Source organism: Bos grunniens, chromosome 14 (genome assembly GCF_055505025.1).
Source record: "Bos grunniens cultivar Pamir isolate PY7600 chromosome 14, Bosgru_T2T1.0, whole genome shotgun sequence".
Classification (NCBI taxonomy): domain Eukaryota; kingdom Metazoa; phylum Chordata; class Mammalia; order Artiodactyla; family Bovidae; genus Bos; species Bos grunniens.
In genome coordinates, this window is record NC_141178.1 from 5,908,219 (window position 1) to 5,934,667 (window position 26,449).

At 40.5% G+C, this 26,449-nt stretch overlaps 1 long non-coding RNA gene across 1 annotated transcript; it reads right to left on the reverse strand.

The window, feature by feature from the left end:
- Nucleotides 1–855: 855 nt before the first annotated feature.
- Nucleotides 856–2,648, reverse strand: LOC147358992 (uncharacterized). The gene is made up of 2 exons (XR_015140136.1): nucleotides 2,414–2,648; nucleotides 856–1,537 (listed from the first exon to the last, which is right to left on the reverse strand). It is a non-coding gene; the product is annotated as an uncharacterized LOC147358992 (long non-coding RNA).
- Between the last annotated feature and the right edge of the window lie 23,801 nt (nucleotides 2,649–26,449).

Consider the following 26,449-nt stretch of genomic DNA (forward strand, 5'->3'; position numbering starts at 1 on the left):
CAAGCTAATATTTGTACACCCATATCAATAGCAGCATTATTCACAATAGCCAAAAGGTGGAATTAATACAGGAGTCCAAAGTAAATGAATAAAACAAAACACAGTATACATAACCAATGAAATATTGTTCAGTCTTAAAAGGGAAGAAAATTCTGACACATGCTACTACATGGATGAGCATGAAGACACCATGCTAAGTGAAGTAAATCAGCCACAAAAGGATAAATATCATGATTCTGCTTATATGAGTTACATAGAGTAGTCGAGTTCATGGAGACACAAAGTAGACAGATGATTGCCAGGGTAGGCAGTGAGTGTGGGGGTGGGAAGTTAATGCTAATGGTTATGGGGTTTCAGCTGGGAAGAGAAAAATGTTCAGGAGATGGATGAGGTGACGATTGCTCAACAATGTGAAAACACACCATGTCACACAACTGTCCACTTATAAATGGTTAAAATTATAAGCTTTACATTATAAAGCTTTAAACATTTTTAATGCCCAAGAACAGATAAATTAGAGTAAACACTCTTTTCAATTAAGAACTGTGAACCGCAAATTCTTCCAAAGATGTTATAGATGGTAGCCCTGTTCATGGGGTGCTTCGGGGTGTGTGTGCTCAGCTCCTTAGTCATATCTGACTCTTTGGGACCCCATGGACTGTAGCCCGCCAGGCTCCTCTGTCCATGGAATTTTCCAGGCAAGGATACTGAAGAGGATTGCCATTTCTTCCTCAAGGGGCTCTTCCCGACCCAGGGATTAAATCTGCACCTCCTACCACTGAGCCACCTAGGAAGATCCCAGATGGTGTTTAGGAAAAGTCTTATGAAAATGGACAACAACAAAGAAACCAGAAACTTTAGTCACATCTTTACTATGCAGTTTCAGTTACAGTTTTTGAAATGCATTCAATATCATCAAAGCTCATATTATATTTAAGGATAAAAGTTTCCCTACACAGAAAATAGCTTTTGTTGTTTATGATAGATAATTACATATCTATATGTAACTATAACTGTACAAATTATATAAGTACAACTGTCCTCTACATATAGAGCCACGACACCCCTCAATAATTCAGTAGCACTTGAGCACTTGACGAAGATAAGCTCATTTTCCTCTTAGTTATTTACTATCAAAGATAAATAGAGGACTTCTTAGACTGTCTGAAAAAATAAGCAGAGAAGATACCACAGTCAGTAAAGGAACTGTTGTTAACAACATGCTTTGGAATCATCTGTGGTTCTTGTTGGAGAAGGCAATGGCACCCCACTCCAGTACTCTTGCCTGGAAAATCCCATGGATGGAGGAGCCTGGTGGGCTGCAGTCCATGGGGTCCCTGAGGGTCGGACACGACTGAGCGACTTCACTTTCACTTTTCACTTTCATGCATTGGAGAAGGAAATGGCAACCCACCCCAGTGTTCTTGCCTGGAGAATCCCAGGGATGGGGAGCCTGGTGGGCTGCCGTCTATGGGTCGCACAGAGTTGGACACGACTGAAGCGACTTAGCAGCAGCAGCAGTGGTTCTTCTGTTTCTCTAAATATCAAAGAAAAGAAAATAAGTACTGTTCATTAGTTATGATTTCTGAAAAAGATATGCTCTGCAATTCTAAGGAAATAGACACATATGTTCCAGACACCTATCACAGACTTTTCAAGGTGTTGAAAATTTCATCAAACTGAAACCCAGTTTCAAATATTATTACATCCTGTTCTCACATTGTGGGCCCCAATTTTTGGTTTAAATTATGGTAAATATAGAAATGAGAACAGGAAACTCTGATCTCTCACTAGAATGTGAGCTAGGGCCATTGAAGCTCTCTAAGCCTCAATTTCCTGAAAGCTAAATAAATATGACTGATAATATCTACCTTGCAGTTATAAGAATTAGATATAATGTCCCTGGAAAACAGTAGGAATTTAGTAACTCATTATTAACATAAGTATATTCAATAATAATAGTACAAGAACTTGGTAGCACAGGGGCATCTGTTTGGATTATGTGTATCCTCCTGTTAACTTTGTGTAGTACTCACACACAACTAAACTGGTAAGAAGAAATAACTGATGTTAATAAAGGATAATGAAACACAATTATCATCTGTTCTTAGGACTTGAACCCAAGGCACAATAGAATAAATGCTTTTTATAAATTTTAACCCAAACTGCTTTTAAATTATTTGTGTACAGGAAACTGTACACTAGGCATCCCAATTCCGGGACCCCACGTAGAGGAGACAAGGCCCCTTGGCTGCTGGGGAGAAAGCTGGGACAGATGGAAAATGCGAAGAAGCCTAGACTCCACTTGTGACGAGTACACAGGTGCTCACTTGCCTGCAGGCAGGGCAGAGAGAGCTCTGCACTAGCAGCTGTCCCCTCGCCTTACTCCCCAAGCCAAGCTGGGCAGACATACCAGCTCCACTCAGTCCATGCCATGGCACAGGATGTAGGGCAACCCGGTCCCAGAAAGGGATGATATGGTCGTACATGGATGACCAACAGGCCTGGGCAGTGATCCGTGGGAGGCAGCAGTGACCACGGTCGACACTTACAGAGGCAGCACCACAGATGTAGCCCAAACTTTTGGCAGCAATGTAGGTGCTCAAAAAACTCCTTGCAACCAAAACACTGCAACCCCAGTCCCAGCTGAGACATGCCTTGGCCCTGCCCACTCCACACCACAACTTTGCGCTAGATCTGTAACGCCCACAGAAGGGGAAGGGATGTGATTTTCAGCCTGAACAGGCAACATCTTGGACCTCTGTGAGTGCAAAAGCCTCCCTTTCCTATGTACTTCACTTCTTTGGGGAAAAGTCTCCAGGTCAGGAAGAAGAAAGGGCAGATACTTAAAGTGAGCTCAGCCTGCCTGAGCTAATCTTCAGGGCTTCCACTCCAACAACTGGGGAGTAGACCCCACCCCGGGCAGGGGGACCACAGTGATGGGGCAGGAAGTCCTGGCTCACGCCCTGCACGGGCTCTAGCTCCTCCAACACAAGCTACACACCCAGACAAGATGACAGTGGCCAGCACACCCGCAGGAAAGACGGGGCTGGCATCCACACCAGATCCAGCCCTCCCTCCAAAGGCATGAAGCAAAGCAGTCTACACAGGGAGTTCCACCAGAATAGATAACGGTTTCATCTAAACTCATAGATACAGAGAAAGTGAAGTGAAATGAAAGGCAGAGGAACTACTTCCAGTTGAAAGCAAAAGAAAAACCCTGAAAAAATAAATAATGGAACATAACTAGTCTACCAGACACTCACTTCAAAAAGCTGGTAATAAAAATGCTAACTGAATTAAGAAAGAGTGTCAATGTAAATGTACATCATTTTAATAAGGAACTAGAAACTATAAAGACCACCCAATCAAAAGAGGATAATTCAATGTCTGAGATTAAAAAAAAAAAAACACTTCAGAAGCAATAAAAAACTGAATAAATGACACAGAGAATGCATACGTAATCTGGAAGGTAGGATAATGGAAATCATCCAATCAGAACAGATAGAAAACAAATTTTAGAAAGTAACATACGAGAACCATAGGATAATATATTTGTGCCAACATACACATAATAGACGTTCCAGAAGGCAAAGAGACAAAAAGGAATCAAAAATGGTTTTGAAGAAATTATGGCTGAAAACTTTCTAAACCTGAAGAAGGAAATAGATTTTCAGGTCCTGGAAACACAGAAGATCCCAAACAAATTAACTCAAGGCATATTATAATTAAAGTTGTAAAAGTTAAAAATAGAGAGTTCTAAAGGCAGCAAGAGAAAAACAAAGAGTCATATATAAGGGATCCCCTGTAAGGCTATCAGTTGATTTCTCTGCAGAAATTTTGCAGGCCAGAAGGGAGTAGCATTATATAGTCAAAGTCCTGAAGTGAAGAAACGTGCAAACTAGGATACTCTACTCAGCAAGTTACTATTTAGAAATAAAGAAGAGGTAAAGAATTTCTCAGACAGGCAAAAACTAAAAGAATTCAGCAATACCAAACCTACCTTAAATGAAATGTTAAAAGGTTTTCTCTAAGGGCAAAAGAAGCAAGAATCTATAGGAAAGGGACAGTCTCAAAAGGAAAGGCACATATACTGTATGGATCGAAGATAACTTATATAAGTCAGTATGTAAATTATTTAAACACCCAAAGTGAACAGGTAACTATACCTACAAAAAAGGATAAGCATGAGATGTAAAATATGAGATGAAAAAAACAAAATGTAGGAAAGGATGGTAAAAAATGAGCTTTAAGAATATGAACTTAAATTATTACCAGTTTAAATCAAGTATATATAATTGGGGATCAACATATATGAATCCCACGGAAATCACAAATCAAAAATGTATAATAGATATGCAAAAACCAAAAAGAAAGGAAGTCAAGCCCACTACAAAAAAATCATCACATCACAATGGGAAAAACAAAAAAGAAAAATGAACAAAGAAATTAAAAAAAAAAACTGGAAAACAAGGAATAAAAAGGCAATAAGGACATTGTTTTTTAGTTGCTAAGTCATATCTGACTCTTTTGGAACCCATAGACTGTAGCCTACCAGACTCCTCTGTCCATGGGACTTCCCAGGCAAGAATACTGGAGTGGGTGACCATTTCCTTCTCCAGGGGATCTTCCGGACCCAGGGATCAAATCTGTGCCTCCTGCTTGGCAGACAGATTCTTTACTACTGTGCCACCAGGGAAGCCATGAGTACACACATACCTATCGGTAATTACTTTAAAAGTCAACGGACTAACTGCTCTGATCAAAAGACACAGGGTGGATGATTAGGTTAAAAAAAAAAAAAGGAAAGCAAGAATCTTCAAAATGCTGCCTACAAGAGACTCACTTCAGGGTGAAAGACTGAAGGTAAGGTGAGGGGATGGATATTTCATGCAAATGAAAATGACAAGAATGTAGGAAAGCAATACGCATATCAGGCAAAATGCACTTTAAAGCAAAGACCATTTTTTTTTAAAAAAAAGAGGGACATTATATAATGATAAAGAAATCACTACAAGGAGGGAATATTACATTCATTAACATATATACACCCAATACAGGATCACATAAACACACAATCGAATACTAAAGGAGAGGGAGAAATTACAGGAATACAGTAGTTGGAGAAGGAAATGACAAGCCACTCTGGTATTTTTGCCTGGAGAATGCCGTGGTCAGAGGCTACAGTCCATGGGATCGCCAAGAGTAGACACAAGTGAACAACTAACAAGGACAATAATAATAATAGTAGGAGAATTTAACACCCAACTGACATCAACAGACAGATCCTTCAGACTGAAAGTCAATAAGGCAATAGATGTCCTAAATGACACAGCAGAACAGTTGGATTTAATTGATACCTACAGGGCACCACATCCAAACAAGAATATACTTTTTTCAAACGTGTGTGGAACACTCTCCAAGGCAGGCCACACAGCAGGTCACAAAATAAGCCTCAACAAATTTAAGAGTATAAAAATTATATCAAGCATTTTTTCCAACCACAAGACTATGAAACTAGAAATCAGCTACAAAAAAGAAAAATAGGAAAAGAACAAACATGTGGAGACTAAACAACATGCAAACAAAAAACCTCATCAGTCAGTTCAATCGCTCAGTTGTGTTCGACTCTTTGCAACCCCATGAATCACAGCAAGCCAGGCCTCCCTGTCCATTACCAACTCCCGGAGTTCACTCAAACTCATGTCCATCGAGTCAGAGATGCCATCCAGCCACCTCATCCTCTGTCGTCCCCTTCTTATCCTGCCCCCAATCCCTCCCAGCATCAGAGTCTTTTCCAATGAGTCAACTCTTCGCATGAGGTGGCCAAAGTACTGGAGTTTCAGCCTCAGCATCATTCCTTCCAAAGAAATCCCAGGGCTAATCTCCTTCAGAATGGACTGGTTGGATCTCCTTGCAGTCCAAGGGACTCTCAAGAGTCTTCTCCAACACCACAGTTCAAAAGCATCAATTCTTCGGCGCTCAGCTTTCTTCACAGTCCAACTCTCACATCGATACATGACCACTGGAAAAACCATAGCCTTGACTAGACGGACCTTTGTTGGTAAAGGAATGTCTCTGCTTTTGAATATGCTATCTAGGTTGGCCATAACTTTCCTTCCAAGGAGTAAGCGTCTTTTAATTTCATGGCTGCAGTCACCATCTGCAGTGATTTTGGAGCCCAAAAAAATAAAGTCTGACACTGTTTCCACTGCTTCCCCATCTATTTCCCATGAAATGATAGGACCAGATGCCATGATCTTAGTTTTCTGAATGTTGAGCTTTAAGCCAACTTTCTCACTCTCCTCTTTCACTTTCATCAAGAGGCTTTTGAGTTCCTCTTCACTTTCTGCCGTAAGGGTGGTGTCATCTGCATATCTGAGGTTATTGATATTTCTCCCTGCAATCTTGATTCCAGCTTGTGCTTCTTCCAGCCCAGCATTTCTCATGATGTACTCTGCATATAAGTTAAATAAGCAGGGTGACAATATACAGCCTTGACATACTCCTTTTCCTATTTGGAACCAGTATGCTGTTCCATGTCCAGTTCTAACTGTTGCTTCCTGACCTGCATATAGGTTTCTCAAGAGGCAGATCAGGTGGTCTGGTATTCCCATCTCTTTCAGAATTTTCCACAGTTTATTGTGATCCACACAGTCAAAGGCTTTGGCATAGTCAATAAAGCAGAAATAGATGTTTTTCTGGAATAAGCATCTGAATGCAGAGTTCCAAAGAATAGCAAGAAGAGGTAAGAAAGCCTTCCTCAGCAATCAGTGCAAAGAAATAGAGAAAAACAACAAAATGGGAAAGACTAGAGATCTCTTCAAGAAAATTAGAGATACCAAGGGAACATTTCATGCAAAGATGGGCTCGATAAAGGACAGAAATGGTATGGACCTAACAGAAGCAGAAGATATTAATAAGAGGTGGCAAGAATATATAGAAGAACTGTACCAAAAAGATCTTCACAACCAAGATAATCATGATGGTGTGATCACTCACCTAGAGCCAGACATCCTGGAATGTGAAGTCAAGTGGGCCTTAGAAAGCATTACTACAAACAAAGCTAGTGGAGGTGATGAAATTCCAGTTGAGCTATTTCAAATCCTGAAAGATGATGCTGTGAAAGTGCTGCACTCAATCTGCCAGCAAATTTGGAAAACTCAGCAGTGGCCACAGGACTGGAAAAGGTCCGTTTTCATTCCAATCCCAAAGAAAGGCAATGCCAAAGAATGCTCAAACTACCGCACAACTGCACTCATCTCACACGCTAGTAAAGTAATGCTCAAAATTCTCCAAGCCAGGCTTCAGCAATACGTGAACTGTGAACTTCCAGATGTTCAAGCTGGTTTTAGAAAAGGCAGAGGAACTGGAGATCAAATTGCCAACATCTGCTGGATCATCGAAAAAAACCTAATAAGTCAATGATAAAATCAAAGAGGAAATCAGAAATACCTCATGACAAATGAAAATGAAAATACAACTTTCCAGAATCTGTGGGATGCAGCAAAAGTAGTTCAAAAAGGAAAGTGCATAGTAATGCAGGTCTTCTTCAAGAAAACAAGAAATATCTCAAATAAAACACCTAACCTACCCACTGAAAGAATCAGAAAAAGAGCAAAGTCCAGAGTCAGCAGAAGGAAGGAAATAACAAAGATCAGAGAGGAAATAAATAAAATAGAGATTAAAATAATTGAAAAGATCAGTGAAACCAAGAGCTAGTTTTTGAAAAGATAAAACTGATAAAACTTTATCCAGGTTTACTAAGAAAAAAAAGAAAGAGGACTCAAACAAAATAAAAAATAAAAGAGGAGAAATAGCAACTAACACCACAGAGATACAAAAAAATTGTGATGCCATGATTCTCTACACCAGCAGTACCTAAACTTTTGGTGCCAGGGACTGGTTTTGTGGAAGACAGTTTTTCCACGGACTGGGGGGAAATGGTTTGGGGATGATTGAAGTGCATTAGATTTGTTGTGCATTTTATTTCTCTTATTATTATATCAGCTCCACCCCAGATCATCAGGCATTAGATCCTGGAGGTCGAGGACCCCTGTTCTATATAAAGAACCCTAAATTCTCTACCCTAAAAGTATTCAAACTAATAAGTGAATTCAGCGAGTTGGCAGTATACAAGATAATGTACAGAAATCTGCTGCACTTCTATATACTAATAATTAAATAACAGAGAGAGTTTAAAAATTCCATCTAAAATTGCAAAAAATAAAAAAACCTAGAAATAAACTTAACCAAGAAGGTGAAAGATCTGCACTCTGAAAAATATAAAACACTGATGAAAAAACTGAAGATGATTTCAAACAATGGAAACATATCTCATTCTCTTAGATTGAAAAAATTAGCGTTATTAAAATGTCCATACCACCCAGTGCAATCTACAGATTTAATGAAATCCCTATCAAAATACCCAGGGCTTTTTTCACAGAACTAGAATAAACAATGCTAAAATTTATATGAAAGCACATAGGAAACCTTGAGAAAAAGGAACAACCCTGCCTGTCTTCAGACTATACTACAAAGTCACAGGAATCAAAACAGAATGGCACTGACATAAAAACAGATACATAAATCAATAGAATAACAAGCCCAGAAATAAGCCCATACACGTGCATTTAAGTAATTTACAACCCAGGTGGCAAAAACATACCATGGAGAAAGGATAGTTTCTTCAATAAGTGGTACTGGGGAAATGTATACTCACATGTAAAAAATGAAAATAGGACATTCTCTCAACCATATACCACACAGAAAAAAAACTCAAAATGAATTAAAACCTAAATATAAGACATCGTGAAGTCGTGAAGTCGCTCAGTTGTGTCTGACTCTTTGTGACCCCATGGACTGTAGCCCACCAGTCTCCTCCATCCATGGAATTTTCTAGGCAAGAGTACTGGAGTGGGTTGCCATTTCCTTCTCCAGGGGATCTTCCCAACCCAGTGATCAAACCCGGGTCTCCCACATTGCAGGCAGATGCTTTACTGTCTGAGCCACCAGGGAATCGCTACAATATAAGACATATTACCACAAAATTCCTAAAAGAGAACATAAGCTAAATACTTCGACATAAATCATAGCATTATTTCCTTGGATCAATCCTCTAAGGCAAAAGAAATAAAAGCAAAAATAAATGAATGAGACATAATTAAACATAAGAGCTTTTGCATAGCAAAGAAAATCATCAACAAAATTAGAAGACAACCTATAGAATGGAAAAAAAATTGCAAATGATGTGTTCGATTCCTGGGTCAGGAAGATCCCCTGGAGAAGGGATAGGCTACCCACTCCAGTAATTCTTGGGCTTCCCTGGTGGCTCAGTTGGTGAAGAATCTGCCTGCAATGCGGGAGACCTGGCTTCGATCCCTGGCTTGGGAAGATCCCCTGGAGATGGGAAAGGCTACCCACTCCAGTATTCTGGCCTGGAGAATTCAGTGGACTGTAGAGTTCGTGGAGTCACAAAGAGTTGGACATGACTGAGCGACTTTCACTCACAAGAGTCTAATACCTAAAATATACAAACAGCTCATATAATTCAGTATTTTAAAATCCAGTGAGAGTGTGGCAGGGGCCACCACAGTGTTGTGAAGTGATTGTCCTCCAGTTAAAATAAATAAATAAATAATTTAAAAATCAATGGAAAAATAAGCAGAACATCTAAATAGATATTTTTCGAAAGAAGGCATACAGATAGATAATAGGCACATGAAAACATGCTCAGCATCACTAATTATTAAAGAAATGCAGATCAAAATCACAACCAGGTACCACCTCACATCAAACATCAGAAAATCTATAAATAACAAATATGAAGAGAATTTGGAAAACAGGAAACCCCTGTACACTATTGGTGGGGCAACCATAGAGAAAACAGTATGGAGGTTCACACACACACAAAAATTAGAACTACCATATTATCCAGCAATTCCATTTCTGGTATATATCTGGAAAAAATGAAAATACTAATTTGAAAAGATACACAAGTACCAATATTCAAACTATTATTTACGATAGTTAAGACACAAGTGAAAGCAACTCAAGTGCCTAGCAACAGATGCTTGGCTTGAGAGCATGTAGTGTGTGCATATATATAATGGAATGTGCGTCATAAAAAAGAAGAAATGCTATCATTTGCAGCGACATTAGTGGACCTAGAAATACGCTTAGTGAACTAAGTCAGGGTATCAAACACTATACAGCATCACTTACATGTGGAACCTAAAATGTAATACAGATGGATGTTTATTCAAGACAAAAACAGACTCACAGAGAGAACAAGCTTGTGGTCACCAAAGGCGAGAGGAGAGTGCGGAGGGACAGATTAGCTGTATGCAAGGTTCATGGACATGAGAAAACAAGCTTGTGGTCACCAAAGGAGAGAGGAGAGTGGGGAGGGACAGATTAGAGGTATGCAGGGTTCATGGACATGAGAAAACAAGCTTGTGGTCACCAAAGGAGAGAGGAGAGTGGGGAGGGACAGATTAGAGGTATGCAGGGTTCATGGACATGAGAAAACAAGCTTGTGGTCACCAAAGGAGAGAGCAAAGTGGGGAGGGACAGATTAGAGGTATGCAAGGTTCATGGACATGAGAAAACAAGCTTGTGGTCACCAAAGGAGAGAGCAAAGTGGGGAGGGACAGATTAGAGGTATGCAAGGTTCCTGGACACAAACTACTATAGAGTGGTAGTAGTGTTCACACGACTACTGTATATAAAGAAGATAAGCAACAAATCCTCACTGTAGAGCACACGGAACTATACCCATTATCTTGTAATAAGCTCTAATGGAATGCAATAATCTGCTAAAATCCTGAATCACTATGCTGTACACCTGAAACTAATACAATATTTTAAGATAACTCTACTTCCATTATGGAGAAGGAAATGGCAACCCACTCCAAGTAATCTTGCCTGGAGAATTCCATGGACAGAGGAGCCTGGCAGGCTACAGTCCATGGGGTCACAAAGAGTCAGGCATGACTGGGCAATTGTCACTCACTCATACTTCCATTAAAATAATAAGTAAACAAAGTACTTATATTTTTTCCAAAAAAAATAATGATTTTATTTCCTTTGGATATACACCCAGAAATGGAACTGCCACATTACATGGCAGCAATGTTTAAGTTTTTGAGGAACCTCCATACTGGCTTCACCAATTTACATTCCCACCACCAAAGTACTGGCTAGGGCTTCCAATACTACGTTAAATAAAAAAGACCAGAACACGTGTCCTTGTCTTGTTCCTGATCTTAGAGGAAAAGTTTTGAGCTCTTCCATGTTTAGCACGATGTTAGCTGTGAGCTTGTCATACACGGCCTTTAATATGTTTATGTATGTTCTCCTTATACCCAGTTTTCAAGAGTTTTTATCATGAAAGAATAATAAATTTTGTTGAAAGTTTCTTCTACCTCTACATTTCTTCTACCTCTACACTCAGTATGTTGAGAGCTTTTTTAATACCTCCATTTCATTCCTTAGGTCTAGAGGTCCCTAGCCAGTCTACCTTTTTTTCCCCACTGTTCAGAGTTTCTTTTTTGCTTTATATATGATGTCCAGAAGTTTTCACTGTATTTACTGGGAAGAATAGGGAAATACATGTCAGCTTAACCTTCTCTGGAGCAAAGTCCTCCTGTGATGATGTTTGGAAGTGGGGTCTTTAGGAGGTGATCAGGCATGGAGGGTGGAGCCCTCATGAGTGGGACTGGAACCTCTATGAAAGAGGACCCACAGCAATGTCTCTACCTTCCACCATGTAAGTCACAGAACAACAAAAAACAGCCATCTGTGAACCAGGAAGTGGGCTCTCGCCAGACACAGAAATTGCAGGCACCTTGATCTTGAACGTCTCAGCCTCTGGAACTGTGAAAAACAAGTTTCTGTTGTTTACAAACCACCTAGTTCACAGTATTTTACTATAGCAAACCCAGACAGAAGAGACTAAGCCTCCTGTTTAGCAGTTTTAAAAATACTGTAACATAGCAAACAGTGATATGCAGATTTTCTCATTCATCAGAATCTGAAGATTTCTCATACAGTTGATATTGTTGTGAGCTGTTATGAGCTGAATGTGTCTCTCTAAACATTTTTATATTGGAGTCCTAACCCCCCAATACCTTGGTTGATGGCTCAAAAGGTAAAGAGTCTGCCTGTAATGAAGGAGATCTGGGTTCAATCCCTGAGTCAGGAAGATCCCCTGGAGAAGGAAATGGCAACCCACTCCAGTACTCTTGCCTGGAGAATCCCATGGACGGAGGAGCCCGGTGGGCTACAGTCCATGGGGTCTCAAAGAGTCGGATCCAACTGAGCGACTAATACTAACCCCCAATGCTTCAGAATGTGACTCAGAGATAACGTCTTTAAAGAGGAAAATAAATTAAAATGAGGTCTTTGGGGTGGCCCTAACCCAATACGACTGCTGTCTTTCTAACTACAGAAAATTTGGACACACCACAGGCACAAAAGGTAGATCATGTGAAGACACAGAAGACAGCTGTCTACAAGTCATAGGGAGAGGCTTCAGAGTAAAACAATCGTGCCAACACCTTCAGACTTCTAGCCTCCAGAGTTTTGCAAAAATAAACTTCTGCTATTTAAGCCACCCAGCCTGTGGTACTTTGTTATTGCATCCTTGCCAATTGATGCAGTACCAGAGTATTAAAATTATTTAATTACAGAAAATGTTTTCTACATGATAGAAGATAGTTATCTTTTCTTATCTCTTCCTTTTGATTTAGACTAAAAAATCACAATTGTAATAGCCAGCATATGCTCAAAAAGAGAATTTCTTTTCCTCAAGAGAGATATTCGGAGTAAATAGTTAAAAGTTGAAAATCTGGAACGTCTTCTGCTATTGACTCTGTTTCATAGCTTGCTGATTAAAGACTTCTAAAATCACGAGAGATATACCTGTCTGGAGCAAAGGCAGATGGTGCCAGAAAAGAAAACAGTCTTGAAAAATGAAGCCATGTATATGTGGAAAATAGCCATATGGAATCATATGATGAGTCAAGTAAAAGAGAGACTGAAAGTTAGATGTACGTTCAGAAGAATAAATGAAAGGAAGAAAGACAAGAAGGACGAAGAGAGTGACGGGAAAGCCAAAAATAAAAGGCACTCAAGAAGGAAGAAAACAGAGGAGAGGAGTAGGCTGGAGAGACTGAGAGAGGAAAAGATTGTGAAATCATTTTTTTTTTTCTTTATTTAATGTTGCTAATACATGCTGATGGAGCTCTTCCAGAGTGGAAGTGTTCATTTGGCTTGATAACAATTGTTTTGGAGAAAATGGCTAACGTGCAAAAAAATAATGTCACGAGTGTTTATGAAATAACTCCTTTGGTGTGTTCAGTTTTTGCAGTGGTCAGGCAGAGTGATTGGAGAGGCAAGGGAAGTTCTCTAACATGATGACTTTCCCCAAAATGGCAAGGCATAGAAAGCAGAGAGAGGCTTTTCCTCTTAGTAATTGGTTTCAGCAGTATTACACCTTCCAAGCATTTGTCAATACTGTTACCAATGACTGTTTTAATTCTTGTTACCGGCTACTAACGATTCACGCTCTCATGCTCCAGAGTATTGCCCTCACCCAAGTGACACCCCCTTGCCTGGACAGAAAGTAATAAAGGAAACCTTAACTATGATACGATGTCTGCTCTAGAGCTCCCCTGCTGCTGCTGCTAAGTCGCTCAGTCGTGTCCGACTCTGTGGGACCCCACAGACGGCAGCCCACCAGGCTCCCCTGTCCCTGGGATTCTCCAGGCAAGAACACTGGAGTGGGGTGCCATTTCCTTCTCCAATGCACGAAAATGAAAAGTGAAAGTGAAGTCGCTCAGTCGTGTCCGACTCTTAGCGACCCCATGGACTGTAGCCCACCAGGCTCCTCTATCCATGGGATTTTCCAGGCAAGAGTACTGGAGGGGGGTGCCATTGCCTTCTCCAAGAGCTCCCCTAGGGGAGAATAAAGCCTGCCTCTAGTTGAGACCACAATTTTGCTTAGCTTTTAATTTCCTGCTGTACCCTGCTTCCTTCCTTCCCCTTTATCTTTAGCATGTTCCTGCAATAAATCGCTTACAATTAAGATCCCCAGCCTCAGGCTCTGTTTATGTTCTAGAATGCAGTGTTACAAAGCAGTCTCTAAGGATGAGATTCTGGAGCTGCAACACCTGCCTGGTGAATGGCACTGAGGACCCATCACGGGCAATACGTGTAGCAGTCACTGTCACTGAATTGCTGTAGTTGTGTGATTGTGAAGACTTTCATTTCTGGCAAGCTGTAAATATGTGTAAGGGCTTACAAAAGCCGGTGCTATGGCTGGGGCATGTGAGAAGTATTATAGAAAGCAAGCATAAAGATTGGAATGAAATGCTAAGTGTTACTGATTCATGGAAAACAAAAAAATTAGTCTCAGATTTGTTAACCAACAACTTAAATATGATACTCAGAAGACTTCCTTGACTGCCTTTAAATAGAACCTCATGGTCTTATAGTTGAAACACTGAAGATCAGGTACAGGATTTGATTGTGAAGTGACAGAACCACAGAGAAAGCTGGGTTCTCCTTCTGGCGAATCTTAGATGGCAAAGTCAGTGTTCTGATAGGGAAAGGGGAGAACTGAAATCTGGGATCAGAACTGAGAGGGAGCCTCTGGGGCCTTCCTGGGACAGGTCCCGCCCTCAAATCCTCTGCTTAGGTCCTCTGTGAAGTCCCTAGATAACAGCATCTGATGCATATTTCCTGAGCTATTTTTACAGATGCTAAGGTCTCCTCTCCCCTCACCAAATGGATGATGTTAACTACATAGTCCCCAGCCTGCTGGAGCCTGATAATGTGAGCCCCTGTGACACTGCCCTGTTATTTCACCATCAACCAATCAGATGATCACAGGCCCTGGGACTTCGCCCCTTCCTCACCTGGCCTTTAAAAGTGCTTTCCTGAGACCCATCGAGGAGCTTGGGCTTTTTGAGCACTAGCTGTCCTGGACTCCTTGCTTGGTCCCTGTAATAACGCTGCACTTTCCTTCACCACGACCCAGTGTTGGCAGATTGGCTTTATGGCACATGGAGGCTTGGATCCCAGTTTGGTTCAGTAACAGGCTGAGGATCACCAAGTAGAAGAACTTCAGAAGCCTGAATGTCTGCATTCCTCTGAGCCCTCTGGGCTTGCAGAATTGATCGACTTTCTCTTACTGACAGACAGATCCAACCTTCACTTCCTGCTTGAAGGGTCTGTGGAGACTTCATATGAGGCCAAAGCCTGGCAAGATCACATTGCCTTCCTCAGCATCTGCTTCCATCTCCTTGGCTATGGACACACGATCAGGGTCAAATCTGCACAACAGGACTGGAGAAGTGCTCGGCCTGCTAAGGGAGGAGAGAGAGTGTATGCTAAAGTTGCTGTAAGACCTTGCTGATGTATCCCGGCAGGAATCAAGAAAATGAGGGTCAGATTAAGCCAGATGGAATATGAAACTCCAAATGGGTGTTTTTCATTATAAGGATATCCTTCCGTAAGACGTTAACACCTTGGTCAAGGCTGTGGGTGAGTGTTCCAATATGCTACTGGGATAGTCCTGGAACTTCAGAAAAAAGAATGGCCCTCATCAGGCAAAGATGTCAGATCCATCATATCAAGTTAGTGGGAGAAGGAGTCAAAGGCTTGGAGAAGTGGGTACGCAGGGATGGGTTCACAGTGTGAGACTGGAAGACCCTCCATGTGACCATGTGCAGAAACTTCTGATCTTACATTCAGAATTTACCCTCAAATTCCCTTGGATCTACCCGTCCCCCTGGTGGCAGGAGGAAGACAGCACTGGGAGAAGAGGAATGATTTACATTGCTTACCCGCGTGAGGAGCAGGGGTCTCATCCCAGCGTCTGCCTCTGGTTCTGAAAGGCCTCCACGGAGGCAGATCTTCTCTAGCTTAGTCTTTAGGCTTTCAGACTATTGCCTCTATTTTGCAGTTTAACACCATTGATCCACAATTAACTGAAAAAGGCTTTTAAATACTCCTCTAACTATCTGTGTGAGATCAAATTTTCTTTATGTAATTCAGCTGGACAGTATATTGTATATGACTGAATGCAAAGTAGGTAAGAGAATTCATTGATCAAGCCAAACTAAAGGTATTGGCAAAAAAAAAAAAAAATATATATATATATATACATACACACACACATACTGTTTCTACTATTTGTTTAGAAAAATATAACTTCTTTTCATGAGTCTGCAAGGTTAACATTTGACAAGTTTACTGTTATTGGTATTTTAAAATAAAGGAATACATGAATGTTTTCAATTGTCTCACTTTTGACTTCCCTGTGGCTCAGGCGGTAAAAGCATCTACCTACAATGCTGGAGACCCGGGTTCGATCCCTGGGTTGGGAAGGTCCCCTGGAGAAGGACATGGCAACCCACTCCAGTATTCTTGCCTGGAAAATCCCATGGAGAGAGGAGCCTGGTAGGCTACAGTCCATGGGGTCACAAGAGTCGGACATGACTGAGCGACCTTACTTTCACTTTGGCTTATAATACAGTAAATATGTAGCTGCTTTGCAAGTCTGGTATTAAATGAGATCGTGCAAGGACAGTAGAGGCTTCACAGGTGGTGTTAGTGGTACAGAACCCACCTGTCAATGGAGGAGACACAAGAGCCATGGATTTGACCTCTGGGTCTGGACAATCCCCTGGAAGAGGGCATGGCAACCCAATCCAGATTCTTGCTTGGAGAATCTCATGGACAGAGGAGCCTGGTGGGCTACAGTCCCTAGGGTCCCAAAGAGTTGGACACGACTAAAACAACTTAGCATACACATGGACAGTGCATGGTATGTATATACACGGAAATAATAACAGACTATCTTCATTATTTTGTCCACATAATAAATCCTTTGAGTGCCACTCAAAAATGACAGATGGCATTACTATTTTTACAGACCCTTCCTGGCACATGGTGGGCACTCAAATGGTATCAATGTCTGTTCTCATCCTTTCTCAACTCTCTTTACACAAGGACTATTCATTCATTCATGACATAACCAAGTGAGCTAAATAAGTAAAATAAGAAAACACATTTTAAAAGCAAAACAATATATGGTAAAGGAACACAGATGTAAGCTACATTAACAAAAGCTCTTTGGAATCCTCCATAATCTCCAAGAGTGTAAAGAGTCCTTGAGATTAAAAGGCTTGAGAACTGCTAATCTAAAGGATAGTAATCAGAGTTCTACCTCTTCCATAAAAAACTGAACCAAACAGAAGCTTGAGCAGAGCATCCTAAACTCTTAAAATGATTGGCATACACCAGTTTGGTCAGCACCATCCTGACAAGACAACTCCTGCCATGAACTCCTTGTTCTGTGGCCTCCCAGCTTCTTTGGGTCTTGCCTGTTCTCAAGCCCAAATCATCAGACTAAAATCCTGTATCTTTCCAATAAACTGATTTTGCTTAAATTTATAGGGTTTAATTTCTCTTGACTGTAATCCAATCATGCTAACAGATAAAGCATCTAACAATACTCCTTTATTAGGTCTGAGTCTGAAATTGTTCCCTCACGGTGCAAACTCTGTTCTGTCAATGAGTTCCTGCCTATGGAGGCAAGCATCTCTGACATCAGAGGACCCACAACAACAAACGAGGAATTTAGCTGAAAGTGTGGGAAATCGCAAGTCTCTTCTCCATGGGCTGTTTTAAACAGTAAGCCCACAGACACCACCTCCGTCTTTGATTACATGTTGACAAACCAGTCATTAAAGATCTACCTAGCCCTTTATCAGAGTCAGAGTGATTGTTATGTTTTATCTTCAAAGTGTGGTACACACATCTGTGGAATAGTCTACAAAATAAATATGGGTATGCCTGGAAATGTTACCAGCCACATTTTGGAAAGTACAGCAATTAAATCTTTTTCCTTAGGTCCCCAGGGGGATACATATTTAAAAATCCTGGCTCCACACCTCACACCACTCAATGCAATCTTGGCTCCCAGAATAAACACGAATGTTTAGCATGTGTACAGAAGGAATTTGAAGGCAGCATATTTATTGAACAAATCTTCTATAAGGTCTTCTTTTAAACTACAGTAAACAATTGATGTTGCAAATTTCACTTCCCTCAAAGACAAATTTTACATTTCTCTTTTCTGTCAAGGTTATCTAATTTCTTTTTATCTTTCTTGGAAGAATATGTTCCCTGGGAGGACCTATATACTATCTTTTGTAAATGCAATAATCAAGCTCTAGTTTAGGTAAGAGATTTACAAAACCCATGGACCTATGTATGGTCTGAGAGTCAACAGACTTAATATCTAGAATTAGAAAAGATACAGCCCTGCCCTACACCTCCGTCCTCAGACCGTATCTGGAGAGATGACATTCATTCTCGGGTCTCACATATATAGAAAATATATAAAGTAAAGAAAATTGACCAGGTTGATAAATCAGATAAAAATCAGATATTTTACAAAGAAATTAAGAATAATTAGCCTAGAGAAATAAGGGTCATGGCAATAGTTGCCTTCAGCTCCTTCACTGAAAGAGGTAGTAGATCCCACCAATTTATCACCAATTTGTGAAGGCTAAAGGCTTTCAGAGATGCTTTCATTCTATAACTGTTCTTGTTTGTTATTTAAATAGCTCCCATGTCTGAATCTGAAACAAATTTTGAGTTAATGCAAATAACTATGCATCCTACATCATAAAAATAATTTTGGGCTTCAAGTCAATCAGTTAATAAAAATGAAATAGCTCTAAGTATGTGTCCTATTTGTAATTGTATAAAAACATAGAAATGCTTTCCTAGGCATTTAGGAATACTAAGAAATGTACACAGAATGAAATGAATCACATTTTAAAATGATAGTACTAGAAATTTAAAAGTGGACACAGCAAATGAAGTTGTCTTCTAAACATGAAATCAAGGCCTCAAATAGGGAAGAGAAAAAGATTTTATTTTTAGCAACTTTTGTTAATAGTGTAGTTTAGATTTAACAGAGAAGGAAAAAACAAAAAGAATGAATGAGTGGGATAGGCAGGTTATAATTTATCAAGATGTGAAAAGGGAAAGTCTCCACACTAAAAAAAGGCATCATCTCAGGGCAGATGCCGCCACCAGTTGCATGTAATAGAGTAAGTACAGATGTATCTCTACACATGGACATCACCAGATGGTCAACACTGAAATCAGATTGATTATATCCTTTGCATCCAAAGATGGAGAAGCTCTACACAGTCAGCAAAAATAAGACCAGGAGTTGACAGTGGCTCAGATCATGAACTCCTTACTGCCAAATTCAGACTTAAATTGAAGAAAGTAGGGAAAAACACTATACCATTCAGGTATGACCTAAATCAAATCCCTTACGATTAGACAGTGGAAGTGAGAAATAGATTCAAGGGATTAGATCTGATAGAGTGCCTGAAAAACTGCAGATGGAGGTTTGTGACATTGTACAGGAGGCAGTGATCAAGACGGTCCCCAAGAAAAAGAAATGCAAAAAGGTAAGATGGTTGTCTGAGGAGGCCTTACAAATAGCTGAGAAAAGAAGAGACACAAAAGGCAAAGGAGAAAAGGAAAGATATACCCACTTGAATGCAAAAATTATACCCATTTGAATGCAGAGTTTCAAAGAATAGCAAGGAGAGATAAGAAAGCCTTCCTCAGTGTTCAGTGCAAAGAAATAGAGGAAAACAATAGAATGGAAAAGACTAAAGCTCTCTTCAAGAAAATTAGAGATACCAAGGGAACATTTCTTGCAAAGATGGGTTCAATAAAGGACAGAAATGGTATGGACCTAACAGAAAGAGAAGATATTAAGAAGAGGTGGCAAGAATACACAGAAGGACTATAAAAAAAAAAAAAAAGACCTTCATGACCCAGATAACCACGATGGTGTGATCACTCACCTAGAGCCAGATATCCTAGAATGCAAAGTCAAGTAAGGCTTAGAAACCAACAAAGCTAGTGGAGGTGATGACATTCCAGTTGAGCTATTTCAAATCCTAAAAGATGATGCTGTGAAAATGCTGCACTCAATATGCCAGCGAATTTGGAAAACTCAGCTGTGGCCACAGGACTAGAAACGGTCAGTTTTCATTTCAATTTCAAAGAAGGGCAATGCCTAAGAATGTTCAAACTACCGCCCAGTTGCACTCATCTCACATGCTAGTAAAGTAATGCTCAAAATTCTCCAAGTGAGGCTTTAACAGTATGTGAACCGTGAATTTCCAGATGTTCAAGATGGATTTAAAAAAAGCAGAGAAACCAGAGATCAAATTGCCAACATCCATTGGGTCTTTGAAAAGCAAGAGAGTTCTAGAAAAACATTTATTTCTGCTTTATTGACTATGCCAAAGCCTTTGACTGTGTGGATCACAACAAACTGTGGAAAATTCTTAGAGATGGGAATACCAGACCACCTGACCTGCCTCTTGAGAAATCTGTATACAGATCAAGAAGCAACCATTAGAACTGGACATGGGAAAACAGACTGGTTTCAAATTGGGAAAGGAGTACATCAAGGCTGTATATTGTCACCCTGCTTATTTAACTTATATGCAGAGTGCATCATGAGAAACACTGGGCTGGATGAAGCCCAAGATAGAATATAAGGGAGCAATATCAATATGATCAGATACGCAGATGACACCACCCTTGTGGCAGAAAGCAAAGAAGAACTAAAGAGCCTTTTGATGAAAGTGAAAGAGGAGAGTGAAAAAGCTGGCTTAAAACTCAACATTTAAAAAACTAAGATCATGGGATCTGGTCCCATCACTTCATGGCAAATGGATGGGGAAACAATAGAAACAGTGACAGACTTTATTTTTGGGGGCTCCAAAATCACTGCAGATGGTGACTGCAGCCATGAAATTAAAAGACTCCTTGTCTTTTAACTAAAATTAAAAGAAATTTGCTCCCTGGAAGAAAAGCTATGACCAAACCAGACAGCATATGAAAAAGCAGAGACATTATTTTGCAAAGATAAGTCCATCTAGTCAAAGCTATGGTTTTTCCAGTAGTCATGTATGGATGTGAGAGCTGGACTATAAAGAAAGCTGAGTGCTGAAGAATTGATGCTTTCGAACTGTGGTGTTGGAGAAGACTCTTGAGAGTCCCTTGGACTGCAAGGAGATCAAATCAGTCAAATCTTAATGGAAATCAGTCCTGAATATTCATTGGAAGGACTGATGCTGAAGCTGAAGGTCTAATACCCTGGCCACCTGGTGTGAAGAGCTGACTCATTTGAAAAGACCCTGATGCTGGGAAAGATTGAGGGCAGGAGGAGAAGCGGACGACAGAGGATGAGATGGTTGGATGGCATCACCGACTTGATGGACATGGGTTTGGGTGAACTCCAGGAGCTGGTGATGGACAGGGAGGCCTGGCATACTGTGGTCTGTGGGGTTGCCAAGAGTGGAATACGACTGAGCGACTGAACTGAACTGAGAGCAAGCATGCCAGCTGGCTGCTGCAGCTCCACTAAACTGTACCTTCTTAAGAAGCAGCCATGTGAATAAAGGCACTTGATTTTCATTTTAACAAAAAAGTTGTCTTTAAGTATAAATTTCGCTCAGTTTTAAAAATATACCTGTTACCATATGCTAGACACTACATATCTAGGAATATGTAGACACATGATCTCATTCTTAAAAAAGAAAAAGTGTATAGAACTTTCACACTGATGGTTTTACAAGGGTGTATCTCTTTTTTTATAAATACAAGAAACATTTATTAAACTCATAGCATGCTAAAACATTACTAAGAAATGGTCTACAAATATACAAATGGCTCTCAAGGAAACAGGGAGCCCTATGTTGTTAATAATTTCTCTTTTTAAAATTTATTTATTTTAATTGGAGGATAATTAAAATATTGTGATGGCTTTTGCCATATATCAGTATGAATCAGCCATAGGTATACATGTTTCCCCTCCAGAAGGATGTATCTTTATGTAGAATTTGGAGAATCTGTTTCCAGACACTTCAGAGAAGAAAGTATTCAACAGTAATTTTAAATATTAAATGATTTTTCTTTCAAACTCAATGGAAAGAAACTGAAAGCACACTCAAGTTAATTATAATAGAAATTTCTATAGAGAAAGACAGATTTTTGAAATGTATCTGTGAAGGCTTGATCATTGGGATCAAAGCCAAGCAGAATTTAAGGGTTTCTCGGGAATAGGAAAAGAACAGTTGTTTTTTTAAAATTCTTTCTATAAAAATTCAGATTTTTTTAATGTATCTTCCCATAAAGATATAGGAAACAGTAGATGATTTACTGGAAAAAAATGAGCTAAAATTAAGTTGTTAGCTGAGACTCATTTTCAAGAGTTGTTTTATTTTTTGAAAGATATTAGTCCAAAAATCAACATTTAAGAAGCAGATTAATTAAGCAGCATCCCTCTTTTGGAACAGGGGCTGTAAGGCTAAGCATTCTGCAAAACTAAGTGGAATAAATTGTTTATGAGAGTCCCCATGGAGCCAGTATAAGTATCAATAGGTTTCATCAGACAGATCTCAAGGCAGAAAAATGTCAATGATAAAAATCACTAGTAATATTTTCAAGTCTATTGCCATTCATCGTTGGAAAAGATTGACATCAAAAGGCATAATTTCAGGCCTGTGAAGTAGTGGAAATGAAGAGGGAATTTGGAAACTTGGCCAAAATAATTCCCCTTCAAATTCTGCCAGGAGAAACATAAATCTCTGCTCTTACACTCTACTTGAATTTAGCAATCTGAGAATCCTCCTGCACTAACCTGTGCCTTTTGGAAGAAAGAAAGCAGACAGACACTTCTGACATACAATTTGAGAAAAGCAAGTGCTCTCCTCTACCCCAAAGTATCTCCACAGCTAGTGTGAGATGCTGCACCCCATAATTAGATGTGCATTCTTTCTGAGTCTTGAAGGGCTTTTGTGTTTGGTTGTCTTATGCAATTGAAAAATATTCTTGGGAAGAGTAAATCTATCAGTTAACACTTATTAACACTCTAGAGAGAATTAGTTACTAAATAAGGGAGTGAGAGATCCGAAGCAACACGAAAGAAGAAAAGCATGAAGCAGGGTACACCTGCAACAGATTCCAAACACTTCTCAGTCATCCCCAGGCTTTGTAAATGTATGTGCATAATACCATTAGTAACAATAAATAGTGCTCATTGAATATATTCTATGTGGCAGCGTGCCAGCCCCCTCCCATGGATAGTAGATTTGAAATGAACAGTCAAAAACTCTCAGATGCTCCAAATATGACTTCGTTCACTTCTCTAAGAGTTGAATATGAATCAGTATGTAAGTACCCATGTCCACTAATTGAGGAAAAATATAAATTTGCCCACCAAAGTAATTCCAGACACTTTCAACTGAAAAGAAGTAAACTCAGAACTTAATCTCAGTGCAAAATTTCAGCCTCTTGATCTCCTCTTCTCCTTGGTAAAGATGGGATGTAAAGACGGGCCCAGCCCAATGCCATCAGTGATGCTCACAGGCCTCCACTGTGAGAAGACAGTTTCTCTAGTCCGGTCTTCAGCCTTTCAGGTTATTGTCTCTATTAGAGATGTTAACTTTCCATTTGGAAATTTAAAGATAAGCAGTTTTACTGACTTTTTAATTCTAGGCTGAAAACTCCAACTCCATATTGACTAATAATGAAAGCCCAGGACAAGAAATAAAACCTCAGGAAACACTAAGAATGAAGAAATTCTGTCAGTGCTGCACAAGGACGCTTCATTACACATGCATTATCGTCCTGAAGCTTGTTCAAAGGGTTACTGAGCAGAAAGTCTACGATTTTCCTCAGATGCAACCAAGTGCAGAGCCTGGCCAGCTGCTCACACCTATTTACACTGTCATTCAGAGGAACAAGACCACAATGAACTCCTCAAATTGTTACAGCATTAACTTCAATGATCTCACAAAGGTCTAGGACCAGAAAATCAAAGAAAGAAGGGGGAAGATATGCTCTCATGTGTTACTCTTAAAGAGAGACTCTAGGGAGAAATACCAATAACCTCAGATATGCAGATGACACCACCCTTATGGCAGAAAGTGAAGAGGAACTCAAAAGCCTCTTGATGAAAGTGAAAGAGGAGAGTGAAAAAGCTGGCTTAAAACTCAACATTCAGAAAACTAAGATCATGGGATCTGGTCCCATCACTTCATGGCAAATAGATGGGGAAAAAATGGAAACAATGACAGGCTTTATTTTCTCAGGCTTCAAAATCACTGTGGATGGTGACTGCAGTCATGAATTAAAAGACATTCGCTCCTTGAAAGAAAAGCTATGACCAACCTAGACAGCATATTAAAAAGCAGAGACATCACTTTGCTGACAAACGTCTGTATAATCAAAGCTATGGTTTTTCCAGTAGTCATGTACAGATGTGAGAGTTGGACCATAAAGAAGGCTGAGAACTGAAGAATTGATGCTTTTCAACTGTGATGTTGGAGAAGACCTTTGAAAGTCCCTCAGACAACAAGGAGATCAAACCAGTCAATCTTAAGGGAGATCAACCCTGAATATCCACTGGAAGGACTGAAACTGAAGCTTCAACACTTTGGCCACCTGATGCAAAGAGCTGACTGACTGGAAAAGACCCTGATGCTGAGAGAGATTGAGGGCAGGGGGAGAAGGGGACAACAGAGGATGAGATGGTTGGATGGCATCACCGGCTCAATGGACATGAGTTTGAGCAAACTCCAGGAGATAGTGAAGGATAAGGAAGCCTGGCATGCTGCAGTCCATGGGGTCTCAAAGAGTCAGACACAACTTAGCAACTGAACAACAACAAAGGGAGATGCTGAAACATACCTTCCTTTGGAGCTGAGGTGCTCTTCAGAGATTGTATCCACTTGGGGAGACAAATCTCTAGGTGTCTCTTATTTCCCTGCACTTCTGAGTGGAGCCATGGATGGCCTTTGTTCTGGATGGTGTTTTCAAGAATGTGTGTAGAGCAAACAGCCTTGGAGGATAGTGGTGTCTCCCACTCGAGAATACAGATTTATTTATTGGCAAAATAAAATCATGTCTTCCTCCAGAGCAAAAATTGGGGAGGTTTGATTGTGGTGCATTAAAAAAAGATTCCGGTTTCTTAAGCTTGTGGTTTTAATTGCATGTGCAGCATCTTCCCCAGGCCGCTCCACTTCACTTCTGACTTTGGGAAAAAGAGGAACCTCATGCTGCTTTTGGTGCTGTGATTGATACAGTCCTTTGTGTCTGATCTGGGTATCCTCTGACAGCAGCCATGAAACTGGCTGGTGAACTTGTGGGCTTACAAGTAGGATGACACCCCAGCAGCTTCACAGCTTCTGAAACTCAAAAAATCCTGTTCGTGCCTTAATGCAGCACTTTCTACAGTTGACCCCTGAATAACTTGGGGGATTAATCTGTGTATAACTTGTAGTCAGCCCTATGTGTCAGCAATTCCCCTGCATCTGTAGATGCAACTGGACATGGACCTTGCAGTACTGCAGTACTGATATCTACAATTGAAAAATATCCATGTGAGAGTGTGTCTGCACAGTTCAAACCCATGTAGTTCAACTGTAGAATGCTGTCCTGTTTTATCCTATTAGTATCTACCATAGGTTAAGAACTGTTGGAGAACAGCGAATCAGACAGCTTAGGCTAAGTTGTGGTGTGGTAATGAAGAATCTCAACTATCAGTTTCTTTAAACACTGCTGCTGCTGCTGCTAAGTCACTTCAGTTGTGTCCGACTCTGTGCGACCCCAGAGACGGCAGCCCACAAGGCTCCCCTGTCCCTGGGATTTTCCAGGCAAGAACACCAGAGTGGGTTGCCATGTCCTTCTCCAATGCATGAAAGTGAAAAGTGAAAGTGAAGTCGCTCAGTCGTGTCCGACCCTCAGCAACCCCACGGACTGCAGCCTACCAGGCTCCTCCGTCCATAGGATTTTCCAGGCAAGAGTACTGGAGTGGGGTGCCATTGCTTTCTCTGTGCCCTTATCTAGGACACACCAATTTGTAGCAGGGGAAAAGAGCAAGAGTGGAGCCATAGGATGACTCTTGGGGGTTCTGTTCTGAATTGCTGCAAGTCGCTGCTACTCACATTTTCTTAGCTAAAGCAGATCACCTGTCAAGGCAGACCCAGTAAAGAGGGGCAGCAAGTATTTTGACATTAATACAGTCTACAGTAAAGTGAATCATGTCTTATTGTTCCTTGAATCCACTCCACCCAAGACAATACTTTGCACAAAGTACTAGGTTAAACAAAATTTAGCTAAAGTCTTAATGGTAATCTTCAGTTCAGTTCAGTTGCTCAGTCGTGTCCAACTCTTTGCAACCCCATGAATCGCAGCACGCCAGGCCTCCCTGTCCATCACCAACTCCCGGAATTCACTCAAACTCAAGTCCATCGAGTCAGTGATGCCATCCAGCCATCTCATCCTCTGTCGTCCCCTTTTCCTCCTGCCCCCAATCCCTCCCAGC